Source organism: Eulemur rufifrons, chromosome 11 (assembly GCF_041146395.1).
Source record: "Eulemur rufifrons isolate Redbay chromosome 11, OSU_ERuf_1, whole genome shotgun sequence".
Lineage (NCBI taxonomy): Eukaryota > Metazoa > Chordata > Mammalia > Primates > Lemuridae > Eulemur > Eulemur rufifrons.
This window is the reverse complement of record NC_090993.1, coordinates 8,640,172-8,655,093: the sequence shown is the minus strand read 5'-3', so window position 1 is coordinate 8,655,093 and position 14,922 is coordinate 8,640,172. Positions and strand designations below refer to the sequence as shown.

The window sequence follows — 14,922 nt, the reverse complement described above, 5'->3', positions numbered from 1 at the left end:
GGCCTCGGGCCCGACTTCCTACTCCACATGTCTGGGAGTGAGACCTGGGAATCTTCATTTTGGCTTTTCTGTAGACGACGTTCGTCCCCCTCCCAAGCCCCTGCTTTGTAGCCCAGCCCCCTTTCCGTGCCCCCAGGGTCCCTCCACAATGACGCCCGCCAACCTTGCTGTCTTCTCCTCTCTGAGCCCTTCCGGGCTTTGTACTTTGTAATGCGTGAATTAGAATCTGATTCTGTATACTTCCCTAATGCTATTCTATGTGGTGCATTTCCCTCCAACATCATAATCTCACTATAATTACAGTCTACATCTCCTGTGCATTGTAAATGCCCAAATCTACGTTGTCGGTTTATCTGGGACACAGAATGAATGAAACCATAGCTTCCGAGGAAACTCAGATGGCTTTGCTGGCTGCTTAATGTACGAAAGTCACCGACATATTTGTGGAGAGCGTGAAGTCACTGCTTAAAAAAAATACAGAAACAAATTCCAAAAGTCAATGAGAACAAAGGAACAAGAAATGTCAAATGCTGTTGGGAGGCACACATACTTTTACTACAGAGAAGTAAACTCCGCAATTTAATTAAAAAATAAATAAATATAAATAAATCATATGTGGAAGGTGCACAAGTGGATGCTATTACTACCAATAGTTTTCTACTATAAAATTTACTACAGTGCTATAAAAATAAACTTGAAGTGAAGGTAGAAAATAGATTAAAATTAAAGGGGGTATAAACTGGACCACTGTGAGGCATCTTGACTTTGCCCAGGGACGAAGAACCCGACTTGGTTTATAGGAAAACCACTCAAATCAGTTTGATTGGAAACCAAAAGAAAAATATATCCCAGAAAGTGATTGTCTCCCGCCCCCAGAGGAGGTTTAGCTTTTTCCAGGAAAACTAACTTATTCAGGGAACGAAAAGAACATTGCCATCAGAGAATGTTTGTATTCCATGAGCAAACATACCAAGTCATAAGCAAGGATTTACATGTAGCCAGAAGCTTGGAGAAATAATTAAAAACCAGTATGAAGATATTAGATAGACTGAAATTGTTTCTTTAGAGTCAATTGCCTAGCTGAGTCTGTAATCAGACTTCTGAAATATTTTGGACCAGCCATGTAATAAAAGGACAGCCTGGGAGGAAAGGAAAAGAAAAGAAAAGAGAAGTGACAAAAACCATCAATCTCTGCCACACCCCCGCCTGCATTTGCTCGCCTCCAACCTCAGTGGAAGACAGTGTCTACCTTGTGTCCCCATCCAGGTGGTCACAGAGACCTGCACACCTCTCTCTTAGCTTCCTGACTGTACCATAAATCATCTCTGTAGCCTCCTGTCTCCATCTAACTCACAAGCTTCTCAATAACATGAACCACGTATCACAAGACTTTGCATCTTCAGTTCCTCCCGAGAGCCTGGAGCGTAGCAGAGATGACCAAATGTCTGGGTGTTTCTCAAAGCTCGTGTGTATCCCAGGCGGTGCTGCTGGGCTCCGTTTTGCAATGTCACACTTGGTGTTCAAGATTGTGGCACTGCCCGGCCACCTCGTGGGCGCAGACATGGTCTTCCCGGACCCCTGCTGGGAACGACCTGGAGGATCTGTCATCTCCACCTCGTAACTGCCCCGTTCTCCACGGCGCCTTCCCTCTCCCAGAGGTGCCCAGACTGTGACCTCAAGTCCCAGGGCTCTGCTTTGCAAGCTACGACTCTCACAGACCATAGATTTCGGCACCAAAAGTAGATATTATTCTAGACTCTACGGGGCACACAGGGTGACTAAGGCAGGCCGCAGATGTAAATTTCATCGTGACCCAAGGCGACCATGTCTTTTTGCCTTCAGGCACATTTGTTGCCAGAGACAAGAAGAGTGGTCAGATGACGAACATAGAGCTACAACAAGAGTCGAGCCTGGGCTCCTCTTTAGTCACAGTGGGGACAAGGGTGACAGGGAGGTGGGGGAGCAGGGAGCGGTGGGCTCTGGTGGCTCTGGGTCAGGGCTCTCTGAGGTCGATTCCCGGCTCTGCCATTTAGTGACATGGAGAAATGGCTCCACTGCCTGAATCTTACTTTTCTCATCTTTAAAAATAAAGTGAGAACAGCCAACCATCAGCCTTGAGTGACAATTAAATTGTATAATGTATGTAAGTCACCACGGTGCCTGACTCAATAACCCTGCCCGCTCAAGTAATGTGTTTGAACGGAGAAATGAGCAGAAAGCCCTCCTTGTCCATCTTGACCTCGCCTCTGGATCTGCTGTAACAAGCACAGTGATGATGACCGTGGTAATAACCACTATTTATCAGCTTACCATGTGCTGGGGCTCTGACCTACATGTGGTGCATGGCTTGGCCCATTTACTCCTAAAAACAGCTGCAGGAGATACTTCTTAGCATTGTCAACACCTCCAAGATGAGGAAACCAAGGCCCAGAGAGGGGTCACACCGCTATAGGAGGTGGAGCTGGATTCCATCCTGACTGTGCCCTTAATCACTGCTCTGTTTCTTATACCGCCCTTGGAAAAAGGGGGCAATATATTAGGACAAAAAATAAAGAGCTCAGGTTGATTATTCATAATGTTTCAGGCATCATGTAAAATATCCTTGATGCTTCTTGACATATTATGCTGTTTAATATTCAGATAAGTCCTTTGATGTAGAAGTTACAATTCACCTGTTTAATCCCAGGGAAACTGAGGTAGGATTTGAAGTCCAGCAGTCTAATGCCAAAGCTCACGGGCTTCACCACCCCCTACGCTGTCCCCATTTCAAGCAGGCAGTCACACAGATGGAGCCGGCAACATTGGCTGTTCATGGCCAAACAGCTTTTGAACACTGCTTCAAGTGCCATGGGCAGGGGAGCCACGGCTGGGGGAGAAGTGACAGCTGGTTGTCCGGGACGCCTGGCACTCAGGGGCCCTGCCTGCCACACGCACATTACTGGCACAGAATCAAGCATCCTGGAGGCCAACGAGCCCCAGGTCGAGCTCTTGAGTAGTTGAGACGTTCCTTTCCATTGGCGGGGACAGGCCTGGGCCATTCAGGGTGTCAGTGGATGGTCGGTCCTTTCCAGGACGTCCCTGGACCACGTCTCATGCAGCCAATACCCACCCATCGAGGCCTGGTCCAAGGGAGCAAGGAGCCCGCAGAAGAGGCCTGGATACTTTTTGATAACTGGCCTTATTCTCATAGGATTTGCCCTGAAGAACAGCCTTTTCCCTTCTCTTTTCTATTGCCCTCACCGGATACTGCATGAGGATTTTGTTGCCAACCGTTCTCAGAAGCGGTTCTTCTGCTTTGTACTGGCGCTCGGTTTAGCCAGAGCACTGGGACGTGGCGGGTACGGGATGGGGCCTCTCCTCTCTCTGGACACCCAGTTCTTGCTTCACACAGCTGATGACTCTGAAATAGCAGGAGAGGGCGCGTGGACATCAGCGTCACTCAGATTCAGAAGCAGATTCTGCACGTGGGCTCATGATGCCTGGCACGGGGAGGCTGGTGTGGGAGGTGCCCTGGCGTTGGACGTTCTGCCTCTGCGCCAGGGTCTAGACGTGAGCGAGGAGGCCACGAACATAGGGACAAAAACAACACAGCTCTTCCTCTGTAGCGTCATCGAATAAGCCCAACTCAAGAGTCTCCCGCAAGTTTAGGAACCTAGTACAGTCCAAAGTCTGTATCAGTTTGCTAGGGCTGCCATGGCAAAGCACCACAGACTGGGTGGCTTTCACGACAGAACTTTCTTTTCTCACCGTTCTGGATGCTGAAGTCTGAGATCAGGTGTCGGCAAGGTTGGTCTCTCCCGAGGCCTCGCTCCTCGGCCTGTAGATGGCTGTGTCCTCTCTGTGTCTTCCGAGGTCTTCCCTCCCCGTCTCTGTGTCCAAATTTCCTCTTCTTCTTCGGACACCAGTCCTGCTGGACTAGGGCTCACCCCAAGCACCTCATTTTAACTTAATTACCTCCTTAAAGGTCCTATCTCCAAATACAGTCACGTTCTGAGGTGGGGGAGGTTAGGACTTCAATACAGGAATTTGGAGGGGGCAGGTGGGACACAATTCAGCCCACAACACTCCCCCCTTTCTCCCTCCTAAATTCAGCTTCTTCTTGCATGCAAAATACATTCACCTCATCCAAAAGCCCCCCCAAAATCTTTACCCCGTCCAGCATCAACTCTAAGTGCAAAATCTCATGTAAGTATCATCTACATCAGGTACAGGTGAGATTTGGGGTATGATGCACCCTCAGGTCATGGGGCTGAGCTTTCTTGGGGTCACAGATCCCTGAAGTGGGTGGTTTCTTCTGACACACTGAGTATTCCCACCACTGCGCCCTCTCCCAGTACCCCTGGAGAGTGGCCCGGTGGTAAGTATGACACCCACCAGCAGACGGGAGGAGATGTGGCCAGTGGAGCACCAACCAGTCCCAGGTGCCACTGTAAGGCTGCGCTAGACTGTGGCAGAGGCCACCAGGGCCTGCCCATCATCTCCTCTCCCCCCACCCCCTGCGGCGTTGAGAGGGAGCCAACTGTCCCACCAGCAGTACATCTCCAAGCTTCCCTTAGAGAGAGGACAGCCAGTGAGCTAGAAGCAGGAGCCATCGGGCAGGGCTCCCAGGAGAGCTCCACAAGGGAGCCTGACTCATCACTCCTCCTGCCTGGAGGGCAGATTTGATGATGGGATACTAGGAGCCAGCGGTGAGAATGGTGGAGCAGACAGATGGATGTCACGGTACTGCCTTACTGGTCCCAGACTGGAGTTTGCATGAAGTGAGAGGAAAACGGTGACCTATCCTTTTACATGATCACTGCTCTGGGTCTTTGTTAGCAGAACCATTTAAGAGAGCCACGCCTCCCGACACCAGCCCCATGCCCTGTGCTGCAGTCTATGTTCAGGATTTAATTACTCGTGGCTTTTATGTGACGGTTTTTCTTTGAAGAAGCAGGGGAGCTATACAGAGAGATTTCTTACAGCTAATCTTTCTCTCACTGTCAAACAGGGGTCTGAGGGGGACACCGGGAGAGAAGACAGGAGGTGGCCACAGACAGGCAGAAGGACGCTACGGAGAAGAAAAGAGAGAGGACAGGCAAACCAAGGGGCGATGCTGAGGTTGGGAGGCACAGTTGACACTGGCCCCTGGAGCCAGGCCTCCTGAGGAACAGGCCACGCCAGCTCTCCAGTGCCAATGACGACCACACAGGCGGCCACCACGTGGAATTCTCTGTCCTGGTGCCATACAGAGGGGCCACTGAAAACCAGCTGTTCCCATAGCTCCTCTGAATGGAACGGTGCTCATGGAAGGGTAAACCCGCCATGAGAAACAGATCAAAACAGGCGTGGCAGAGTCACATACACAGATGTCTGAAAACCGAAGATGAGAATTGCAAAATGGGAGTAAAAATCAGACAACATTTTGTAAGCTTTGTTTGGCTGCACTGAGCACATTCTATGTGATGGATGGAATTGTGTCCCCTAAAAATATGCCGAAGTCCTAACCCCCAGCACCTTGTAACGTGATCTTCTCTGGAAACAGGGTTGTTGCAGATGTCATTAGTTAAGATGAAGTCATATCGGAGTTGGGCAGATCCTTTATCCAACATGATCTTCTTGTAACGTGATCTTCTTTGGAAACAGGGTTGTTGCAGATGTCATTAGTTAAGATGAAGTCATACTGGAGTTGGGCAGATTCTTTATCCGACATGTCTGGTGCCTCGTGAGAAGACAGCCAGGGGAAGACACAGAGACGCAGGAAGACTGCAGCGTGAAGACGTGAGGGTAGAGGCAGAGGTTGGAGGGACGTGTCAGCAAGCCAGGGAACGCCAAGGACTGCGGCGACCCTCCGTGGGAGATGAGCATGGAACAGATTCACCCTCAGAAGGAACCAGCCCTGCCAGCAACCAACCCTGATCTCGGAGTTCCAGCCTCCAAATGTGCAAAACAATACATTTCATTATGTTAAGCCACCCAGTTGGTGGTACTTTGTGTATGGCAGCCCTGGGAAAATAATCCACCCTATATTCCCAAAACTTTCCATTCGGTGGTAAAATCATAGTTTCAGTTGGAAGCCATGGGTGTTTTTTTTTTTTTTCTTTTTTGAATCAAAAAACAAGATTTATAATAAAAACACTAAAGAAGTTAGTTTTTTTCAATAGCAGTTGAACCTGTCTTAGGCCTCAGAATAAATGCGTGTCTTTCCATACACCAGAGTGGAAAAATTTGTTGAGACACGGGCTGCTGCTTCTCAGTCTAAACTGAACCAACTTTAAAAAGATTCTTTAAATAAAATGTCACCCCACAGGTAGTTTCTGGTATGCAATTTCTCCTTATTGGGTTGCATATTGGTGTCATCTCATAAAATGCTATTATATTAACTATCATAAACATAATCATTAAAGTAAGGTTATTATGTTGAATAAATGGGACAATGCCTATATTGAAGCTTAAAGTGAAATTTTACATTTTCTTCTTATGTGAGCAAAGATTGAAGAACAGGTACTATGAGATCCCCAGCTGTTTATATTCATGATAGTCCAGTGGTCAGATCATCTATCTAAAAACCAATTTTTAACCTCTAATAATAAAATAAAATTCAAAACTGTATATGAATGCATAGTATCCTTACCAATGGCTTTTCTTTTTCTTAAAGTCCTTAAAATGGAATGATGTTCCTAAACGTGAATTTAAAACATATATCTGGCCTGGGGGCTTGAATGTTCCATTGCAATATCCCTACAATAGGACCACAGATAAAATACATGGTGCCCAATAGCGAATTTTGGTTTTGGAAAAAGTATGTCCCATGCAACATTTGACACATGATTATCCTGAGAATTTATTTTTCGTTGATCTGAAATTAATATATAACTGGGCACCCTATATTTTTATTTGCTAAATCTGGCAACTTTACTCTAAAAGTACAGGTGGAAAGCGGAGTCACTGCCCTAAGCAATCTCCAAGATGCGAAGGGAGCTTTGGATGCAGAAAGAGACAATAACAGTAACATCGAACACAGAGCTGGAGGTTTGTTATACTGGTTCACTCAGGGCGGGTGAAAATGCTTTCTCTCCAGCAAAAACAAAGGAACTAAAGCACAATCATGAATTTCCTTTGCTTTTCTACCAAATTCCCAGAACCACCCCCATACATCTGCATTTGACCCTGTGCAAATTAGCTTGTGAGAGAAGTAAGGCTTTCTATGATTCAGGAAATTCTAAAGCTGTTCTTTAAATGGATGCGTTCTGGTTTTCTTCTACGAGTGCCAGAGATTGCTTCCCTACTTTGCCTTTTTTTTTTCTTAACAGAATTTTTTTAAAATTCTTGGAGTGGACAATCTTGAGACTATTTAGCTGGCCAGGAAGAGGGAGTCGTGAGTGTCCCCGTTCAGGTTAGGGTGTCCCCACCCAGATTAGCACACATCCATAGCCTCTTGCTGGAAATCTTTCCCACTGTTCCTCGTCCCTTTCTTCTTTCCGATTAGTCCCTTCTTTTGGTTGCTTTCTCTTCCCAACTGCAGGTTTTTCCTGCTAACAGCCTCTTAGCCGTCAATGTTTTTATAAGAAGACCATTTCCTTCTTGTGAGTGCAGGTAGGTTGGGTCACCTGGGGGCTTGTCTTGGCCACTCTCCATTTGGACTCTAGGTCACCACTCCTGCCCACCGCCATGCCCCTGCCATGGCCAAGCCCCTGCCCTCGCGCTGTGGCCCCACAGACCCGTAAGATTCTTAGAGAATGGCTGCCCATTAAAATGCACAACCTGGCCAAAGCCACTGCTCTTTTCAATGTCAGGTTCAGTAGGTTCATAAATGTATTAGTTTGCTATGCCAGGTAACAAATACACAGAGATTTGCAACAGCCTACATTAATTACCTCACTGTCTCCAGAGGTCAGGAATCTGGACATGGCTTTGCTGGGTCCTGTGCTCAGGGGCTTACAGGGTTGCAATCAAAGAGTTGGCCAGCGCGAGTTCTCACCTGGAGGATGGACTGGGGAAGAATCAGCTTCCAAGCCCACTCAGGTTATTGTTATTGGCAGCATGTATTTCCTTGAGGGCCTGGGCTCTTTCTGACTGTCAACAGGAGCCTGCCCCCAGCTCCTAGAGCTGCCTGTAGTTCCTTGCCATGTGGCTTCCTTGTCATGAAGGAAGGAAGGAAGGAGAGTCTCTCCAATGTCTACCAGCAAAAAGAAATCTTACATAATATAACCACAGGAAGAACAGCCCATCATTTTGCCATAATCTATTGGTTAAAAGCAAGTCACAGGTCCCACCTGTACTCAAGGGGAGGGGATTAGACAAAGGGGTAAACACCAGGAGACAGAGAGAAAAAGCTCAGCCCTCAAGCTGTAAGCCTGGGTAGCTATTTCAATATTTTAATGTAGATTCTAAGCGCAAGGAACAATGCTGCAGAACATGTGATCATTTGGCCTCTTCCTCCTTCAGTCAAAATTTTGAAGAACAACCATTTACTGCCCTAAAAGAAACCTCAATTCTTAGAGAATTGCTGTAGTTGTATATTTGAGGAAGGACCACAGGCCCAGAGTCTGAAACGGAAGTTTAAAAGGCTCCAGGCCATAGACACAATCTGAGTCCTAGTCCTGTATTTCTCCAGGCCCTCAATGTCCGGAGTTCAACTGCAAAGACAACTGCATGGCACTGCCCATGGCAGAGGCTGGGGACGTTAGTGATAAAAAATCTTGGTGGTGGATCAATTTCCTTTCACTTTCTGCAAGAGGTTAGTGGGGTCTGATTTCTTCTGATGTCAGTGTGGTCCTCTGAATTCTCAACCATAGCAGCCGGTAACACATTGAGCAGGGGACCTCGTGGTCAGAGAAACAGCTGGACAGGCAATGGTAACACCCAGGGGGAGCAGCCCTGGATGGCACTCGCCAGAACGTCACATTTCATTTCTGTCCCCTGCGCAGCTGTTTTTACTCATCCGTCCCCCGGTCTGGAACTCGTCCCCGGACTGTCTGCACAACCCACTTCCCTTGCTGCTCAGCCCTCAGCTGGCAGGTCGGCTCCCAAGACAGGCTTTGCGGAACCCACGGACGGTCACATCACCCTGAGTGGCTCCGTCACAGCAGCAGCAGCAGGTGTCTGGGTTCTCGAAGCCACCTTGCTCCATATTTAACTTTTTGTCATTGGTCTCCTGAGCATCTGCGAGTGAGCGAGCAAGTGGGACAGAGCCCTGGGTGCACCCTGGAGCCTTCGTCCAGCCCCAGGCCACTTCGGAAGAGAAGCTGGTGGAGCTTCTGCGTGTGACTGTGCGTGTCGTGAGCCAAGTCTCACATCTGCCTCTCCGCGCACTGACTGGCGGTCTGCTCCTTCGGGAGCGTAGAAACACCACTGTCACCGTTCACATCGGGAAAGAGTTCAGAGTGGCGCAAGCATGGGCCGAGGCAGGTCGCACAGTACGCAGGGACGGCGCCCGGGCCTGCTGGATGGGGGCAGTTCCTCGGGACGCTGCGAGGTCTGGATGACACGGCCTGTGCAGAGGCGCTTGGGAAACTGTGAACTGCCAGGTTGATACGTTAGGGCATGTGATCGTGCTAAAATCTTCAGAAATGATGATAAGTCCCCCACCCTGCCGCGTGGGAGCTGAGATCTGGGGGATGGGCTCACCGCATGCATCGGCCAACCCGATGCCAGAAGAAACCAGGCTCCAGGACCCAGAGTGTCTCCGGCCAGCCAGGAGAGCCAAACACCAGTGGAAATATGGGGCAGTAACTGGGTGACAGTGAGGGACCCCCTCATAGCTGTGCAGTGAGATGCTCTGACACAGTTCTAGATTAGTCAACAGCGTGAGATAAAATGTGACCTTCACCTCGCCCAAATTTGAGAGGCTGAACAGCATGCAGGCTCCTGTGTTCACCTGTGGCCTTTGCTGCTGCCAGCCCCCCTCCTTGTAGGAACTGACCTGCCGGCAAGGAGCCCCCTCCCCAGGCTCCCCACGGTGGGGGGATGGGATGGAGATGTGTAAAAGGCAACAGTCTCCTCCACCACTCAGGGCGACCTGCCACTTCAGAGGCAGAAAAGAAGTCCCAGGGACAGCGGTGAAAGGTTGCAGGAACAAAAGAAGAAACCGACACGGGGTGCTAGAATGAGCCACGGGGCTAATGTTTGCCTCTGTGCCCCAGCAGGGAGCTGAGGATTTGGGACAGCATCCTCATCACTGCTCAAAGAGATTGCAGCTATGCACAAAATTCACTGTCGCCCTTTCAAAATGCTAAGCTGTTTTGCTATGCAAGTCACAGCTTTCTTTGTTATGAGGCCTGAGCAAGGAGTGGGGATTAATTCATCACTGCCGTGCCAAAAAAAATGCAATATTTCTATTAGAGTCCTTTCTTCATCACAAGGCTCAAGTCTGAAAGCACTATAGAAGTTGGAGAACATCTTGAAAATGTCATGTTTAGGTTCTGTCTGAGATGTCAGACACTGTGCGCTCAGTGAGGAATTACTACCTTTAGGAATCAAGAACTGTGTCGCCTGCGAAACACTGAATGAAGCAAGGTAGAAAACATACAAGAAAAATGCCCAGGATGAAATACTAACACACGGACTCTAACCTTCCATAGAAGCTACCACAGAGCCCAGTTCATTTTGCTGGGAATTCTATGAATATGAGCCCCTCAAGAAAACCAAGATTCGGTTGGACTTAATTTTGCATGCCTAGCAGTTAGCACAAGGCACATTGGAGTCCAATAAATGTTACATGTGTGCACAAAGATTCATGGACACCATTGTTGACTGCAATGCTACTTATAATGGAGAAGGACTGTAAATAAAATACACTAAACTCCAGCAGTAAGGACTTGGCTAAGCATATTTTAATAAGTGTATACGATACAACCATTTAGAATCACATCACATTCTTGAAGAATAGTTAAAGGTAAATAGAAACTGCTCGTAATATCTTAAAATTAGGCAAAGCAAACAAACCCATATTATACAAATAGCCGGCTTTTCGTGGAAAAATATCTACAAGCATACACACCAAAATAAATTGTTAACAATAGTTTTCTGTGCGGTGGAGATATAAATGGTTTTAATTTTCTGACATACATACTTCTGCATTTAACCAAGTTGCCACAATGGTCATATCTAGTCTTACAAGGAATGAACGAGCCCCGTGAGGATTTCAAGAATGATCTCTCTGTGATCTCGCACAGCCCCATCCCTAGGCATTTTGATTGAAATATGCCAGAAGGTTCTTCTGTCCCAAATACCACTCACTTCACTGCCACACTGCTAGCATCGTTGTTCTGGGTTAAGACACCGTCTCCGTCCAGTTAAAATGCACCTAATTTTCATGGAAGGGAAACATACTACCACATTAGTGTAGTGAGCGAGAGAGCTGTCACCTATAGAAAGCAAGTCTCTAAGAAAGCTGAGATGAGGATATCTCAGTGAGGATTTGGGAGGTAGGAAGGCAAGTGATGGGAAAGATGTCTAAAGCTTCTCCAAGTGTAAAGTGTCTGCCGAGTACCCTAGGAATCTGTTAAAACGCAGATTCAAATTTGGTGGGTCTGGGGTCCTGCCTTACTAACAAGCTCCCAGGCAATGTCCACATTGCTGGTCTGCCCCCCACACACTGGGTAGCAGGGTACATAGGGTGCCCCCCACAGTTTTTCTCAAGATCCACACCCGCCCAAACGTTCAGTGAAAACCCCATAGGCTGTATTCTTTCTGGAGCAAAATCAGACACCACTACAGGCATCTTGTTGCTTTTTGAAGGATTCGATCCAACATCTTTCTCTCACAAAGAACTTCCCAAGGAACTCGGGGATTTACAGGCAGTCTTAGGAACTGCACCAGCTGCAAGGCACAGCACCCTCCCCGGGAAGCATATACACAACCCACGTGGTTGTGTTCGTCTGGGCTAGAACCTTGCCGTGGTGCTGCAGATGGGCGGAGCCACTGAGAGCCACAGGCTCACTCTGATGATGCCCTTGCAGAGGAGGCAGCTGACGCTCTCAGCAGATGGAGAACACGAGGCATTCAAGGTCAAGGTTGAAGGAACTTACAGCTTGTTAAGCAGCCCATTTCAGACATGCCTCATATGCTTGTCTTTCTAAGAGGAAGCTGGCAGTGGGGCTCTGTTCTGGTCATTCTTCTAAACCTACATTCCCTGATTGAAAGAAAAAAAAAATAGGGAGAGCTATCTAGGACTCACTGGTGGAACTGACAATGAGGGAAACCTGCCGGGGGAATAGGATAAACGATCGAACTTAAAAAGTTACCGTAATAACTACATTGCCCAACAGCGGCGTGGACTGAGATGGATGAAATGAGCTCTTTGCACAGCAGGCATCCAAGTCAAAGCCGGAGAGCCATCTGCCAGGAGCGCAGAGAAAGGATCTTGAAGGTCCTTCCCAGCTCTAAATTCTGTTTTGAAGTGACATGGGGTTATCTGCCTAAGGAGAAGAGTAGTCCTTTGTACCGGAGAATAAGAAAAAAAGAGACATGCCTCTAATTGCTTCACCTGGGGCCAAAGAGGGCTTCTCGCTTCGTCATCTCCTGGCAAGGTTATAGGTGAAGGGGAAGGGAGGGACTTGCTCAGCGAAGAAGGCAGTGACGAGGGCACAGCCACTCATTTGTGTGAAGGAAAGAGAACTGAGGGCGCATTAGCCATCAAGCTCTGTGTACCAATTAGCAAATCATGCAAAGACAAAAAAATACAACTTACATGAGTAGGGGACCCACACCTAGAAAAAAAGGCTGGGGTCTAGATTTTGACAATCTTGCTCAGTCTCCAGCCCCAGAGATGAGTTTGCAAGAGGCAAGAACATAAAAAAAGCACACGTGTTGAAAAAGGACACATACTGAGGCGAGTATGTCTAGATTCTGCCCCCTGCAAAATGCCACACAAGGCCCGTGATGACGTGGAAAGCAAACTGCAAGAGAAGCTGGCCGATCTAGGTCTCAATGGCCCGGTCACACCTGATGGATTAAACCAAAATATCTGGGGGTGGACCCAGGCATCTGGATTTTTTTTTTTTAAACTCCCAGGTGACTTCAAGGTGCAGCCGAGGTTGAGAAGCATGGATCTAGTCCCAGCTCTGCACCCGATTAAGCAATCCTGGCCAAGTCACTTAACCTCATTGGGAATTGAGGTTAGAACAGAAGAGAGATCCACCACTAAGGTCTCCTCCAGCAATAAATGTTAAAGCTCGTTGTTATTTTCTCCTATTTAGTCTCAAAACCTGATTGGCATTGCGGTACCCACCAGCATCAAACCACAGAATTCCATTAGCTTCCTAGCGTGATCTGTTACTGAAAAAAAAAATTCTATCGTTTTCCTTCTTTAATATGTTTGCTGCTAACCTTCCCCATTCCGCTCTCCCACTGAAGTGCTTTCCTCTGGGCTTGGAGGAAATGAAAAGGCCATTGGGGAGAGATTTCCATTATGTATACTTACTGCTTTTTTCTTTTCTGTAGCAGCTGCAGTTAAGGGCCAAAAGTCGTTAAGTATTTTGAAATATCTGGCTGTCAAACTATTCATTGCTGGAACCACAGATAAGAATAAGCCACCTTCTCTAAAGAAAATACCTAAATCAGTGGTAAGTAACTTTAATGCATGTCTATTGTACACTCTTTCGTATTTGGGAATAAATTAGGTGATTAGGAAATAAGACAAAGCTTTGGAGTTACCCGAACACACAAATGCCATTAAAAACTACTCAATCAGCTATTCAAATGGATATTACTTTACAATGGTCTCTAGAGACAACAGGCAAATGGAAAGTTAACCTTTGTCCTTTAGGAACCAAGGACTTTTTCATTATTTTTGGTCTTTTCTGAGGTACCTGATCATATCCGCAGTTCCAAAAGTTAAAAAAAAATATAATATAAACAATTGTTTGAAATGTTTTTCTGTTTTCTATCATGGAAAAAAGGGTAAGGTTTGGGGCAGCAGCTCATGAGTTTGTTTGGTATTCAAAGGTCAAGTAAAACTTGAACCTGGTCGAAAGGACTCGCTCGTATTTTTCTTATTTTATATTCGGTAACTGGGAAATAATCTTTAACTCTCTCCCCTCCAAACGTCATGAGGTCATCTTGGATTTAATCCTGTGGTATAGCTATCAATTGGCAAATTGAAATTGGCAGTTTACCAATATTTGCTCTTGTATTTTATAATTTTAAAAATACTTCCCCATGCATTATCTCTCAACACAACCTCGCACTCTTGCCTCAAAACTCTCCTCTCTCTTGAACAAGATTCATAAACTCTTTCAGTTGGAAAGGATATGAGTCGTCACTTGGTTTAACCCACAAGTGTGTATTCTACAAAAATCCTTATGTGGTCACCTGGGCCCTGCTGGAATAGGCCTCACAGGTGTGAATTGGTTCATTCATTCATTCATTTATTCAGTAAACACTTATTATATATCTACTATGTGTCCATCAATCCCTCTAAGGAAACAAGAGTGAGAGGTATGACCATTTAGGAGGCTCTAGTCTAGCAGGGGAGCAAGTGGCAACTAAACCAAAATCTATGTTCAGGGCATAGAAAAGACAGTGATCAGACCTACCTTGAGTTGGTAAGTGCTATTTAGAAAATACTTAGGGAGCTGGCAGGTCCTATCTTCAGAAGGATCATTATAAACAACAACAAAAAAACCAGAATCACAAAATAGTGGCAAGTCCTCAGTGCGGTGAAGGCAGCACTGGGGAAGTTATGCCCATTTCTTTCCTAGCCTCTAGAGGACTGGCAGTTCTCTCTCCGCCCTTTGGAATATTGGAGAACGCACATGGAGAAGCCATACAAAGAAGCGGTGTGGAGTGAGAAGTCCTAACTCACGTCCGGTTATCTCTAGCTTCTCACGTGAGGTCCAGTGATCTCACGTCCTAGTGGAGCCTGCAGCTGAGCCGAACCCTAGCCCCCACCTGACCACAAACACATGCAAGGCCCCAAGAACTACCAGCAGAAGAACG

The 14,922-nt window shown here is 47.0% G+C and overlaps 1 protein-coding gene across 1 annotated transcript in view; it reads right to left on the bottom strand.

The window, feature by feature from the left end:
- Positions 1 to 14,922, bottom strand: part of SLC35F3 (solute carrier family 35 member F3) — a 240,177-nt gene that overhangs the window by 195,514 nt on the left and 29,741 nt on the right. The window lies entirely within an intron of this gene.